This window comes from Paramormyrops kingsleyae, chromosome 17, assembly GCF_048594095.1.
Source record: "Paramormyrops kingsleyae isolate MSU_618 chromosome 17, PKINGS_0.4, whole genome shotgun sequence".
NCBI classification, from domain to species: domain Eukaryota; kingdom Metazoa; phylum Chordata; class Actinopteri; order Osteoglossiformes; family Mormyridae; genus Paramormyrops; species Paramormyrops kingsleyae.
In genome coordinates, this window is record NC_132813.1 from 3,593,697 (window position 1) to 3,596,556 (window position 2,860).

Sequence of the window (2,860 nt, forward strand, 5' to 3'; positions counted from 1 at the left end):
TCTTCTCCCATATGCCTTAGTTTCAGGTTTTATTCTCAGAGCTCCAGACTAAAAGCTAATATCAACCGCATCATCCGACAGCAGCAGACAACAAATCAGCTTTAATGCTTGAGCATATTGCTGGTCTACTTCATACAGCAAAGTGCGTCAGCAATTTAAACCTTTTTAAAAAACAACACCAATCTCTGAAAAATGGCTAAATCCATCACCCATTACTGCATTGCCCAGTCATATCAGCTCTTATATTTGTCCAGCCAATCGCATAACCAGCTTACTTCATCCAACCAGTTACATCCCTAAGAACAGGCACGTGATGAAAATCCTGTGACGTGATTGGATCACACAGCACTCTGTCCCTTTTCCTTCCCTTATGAGTGGGAGAATAAGGTGTCCTTCGGTCACAGTGCATCCCTCCCTGCAGAGGACTCAGTCCTTGGGCGTCTAACCTTCATAGCTGCTGATTTATCTGAGTCGTGTTCGCTGCCTGTGGGCCTCGTGGACACGTCCCAGATGGGGCCCAGTCGCGAACCTCAACCTGCGTGCTGCTTGTCCTTCACCTTGAACCGGGTGCTTGTCACCACCGCAGACGGCGGGGGGGGGGGGGACTGGGACCATATTAGAGACTCTCATAATCTCTGTTATCAAGTGAGTTTGATACGTGCTGAGTGGTGTGGATGGCCACGTGTGTGTCAGGGCTCTTGTTCATATCAGGAGAAACACTCTAAAATACTGAAGCTCTGCTGTCACATGATCTGGCAAGGTGACAGTTTATCAGGGGGCCTAGGATTTATGGTTACGCCCATCTCCAGGGCTGAAATGAGCGCTGTAAAGGAGGAATGTGTACGTATAGCAGGCTAGGCTTTCCACAGCGGCAGATAGGCACAAAGACGGGCAGTGAGCCACAGCTGTGCTGGGGTACAGTGATGACAGCAGACAAAGCCCCACACAGTCAAACACAGGCAACAAAGGGAGCCCTCAGTCACTGGCCGGGAGCAGCACACCCAGCCCTGGCGCTGCTGTCAAGGTGTTAGCTGCTCACGCTTCCTGCGATAAATGGAGACCGCAGCCAGTCGCAAACAGCCAAACACGAGTTACCCACACGAAAGAAATGAAAAAAATGACATTTTTCGGGAAACAAGTGAAGGCAATGAGAAGCAGCTCAGGGAAAAGCAACGGGTGATCCTGTTTACGGCCGTCGCACAGCCAAGGCGCAGCTACACAAAGGAAAGGCGCCGTGTGGGTAGACCTACCTGGCTGTCCATCAGTATCTCCATGGAGATGCACCCTTAGGCAGCCGTTTCCTACAAGTGGGCTCTCAGGTTGTCAGGTTGTCTTGTTCCTAGCAGAGGAGAACTGGAGGTAAAAGTTACTCCACTACTCGCTCCGTTTTATTTAATGAGCCCATACATCAGTGAATATGTTTTGTATTCCCTCTAATGCCTCTGTATTTTTACAGGAGTGATTCTCCTCTCTGAGCTGGGCATGTTATATGGAGTTAATTACCATTCTCCTTTTAGCTCTGTACAGCCCTGCTTTCCAAATTCTCTATTATTTTGAAAATCAGCCGTGGTCTGCCGGTATAGGACCAAATTTTTAACGCAGTGCAACTCCAACTGAACATTACTTAGGACTTTAATGGGAGTGAAACAGTGCTTTTTTAGTGGGGCTGAGTCCCTTGCGGAGCAAAGTCTTCACGGTTCTCAGAACACGGCTGGAGTGCTGATTGAGTGCATATCATGCTGGGGTTTTGTACAGCTCTACATTACTGCTCTGGTTATTGCTTCCTACACTTGAAATAAACGTTCCCACAGGAATACTGGTTATCTCTTCTGGGCTTCAGTGATCTACACAAACAATTTGTGGTGTTTATTACCGCACTGCCCATTTTCTTCTTTTTTGGTCTGTGACATTTCCTGAATTTTCTAGAAAAGATAACTTTTTAAAATATTTTTTAGTACATACTTATTTAGCATCAGTTTTAGGACAGTGTTTAGATTAGATTGTGTAGTACAACGGCTCGGCAGGTAGCAGTAATGACCGTATTATTGTTTGATCCAATCAAGTACACACACCCAGGCAGTCCAACCAGCCATCACAGGAAAGACTAACATGGAAGTGATGCGATGAAATGTAATGTTATTCATTTATCGTTAACCGTTTCTTCGGTGCAGGATCAAGGTGAGCATGGAGCTGACCGCCTTTATTTGACTCATTCCCCAGTCTTAGCTGACTGTCAACACCCGCAGTTTAACATAGTCTATATAATAACGAAGCTGTTAAATTGTAAAATTAAGCAAGATACTACAGGCAACAGAGGACAAAGTTTATGTTACTTCAGATATTCTCTTATATAATGCCTATTTTTTTAATGTATTTGACCTTAATCCACATTATTTATTAAAAGATTACGGATCTGGGGTAGTGGATGCTTTTTAAAATAAAATATGATGAAATTATAGTAATGAAAGATAAACGCCGTCCCGACTTATCCTGATCCTGCAGACAAAGGGGCTTTACTACACACTGCTCGTGCTTTTCAGCTTTCTCTGACGTACACCATTCCTAAAATGTTCATTCCAGCTCCATGTCATCGCATGTTTTCCTGTCTACAACTCGATGGGCTGAAAATAAACCTACAACTGGAATACATAATGAAACTGTACATGAGCTTAGAAACGTAGTAACTTCCAATATGTAGCATTCATAGAATAGTATTTTCCTGATGTCTAAGAAACAGGATCAGTGCGTGTTATTTAACTCGACTGAGCAATTTAGCTTACTGGCTTGAATGGGTTTCATAAAACGACTGGACCAATCAGAACCAACGACATTCGTTATTCCTTTGCGGAAGTCACAGAGA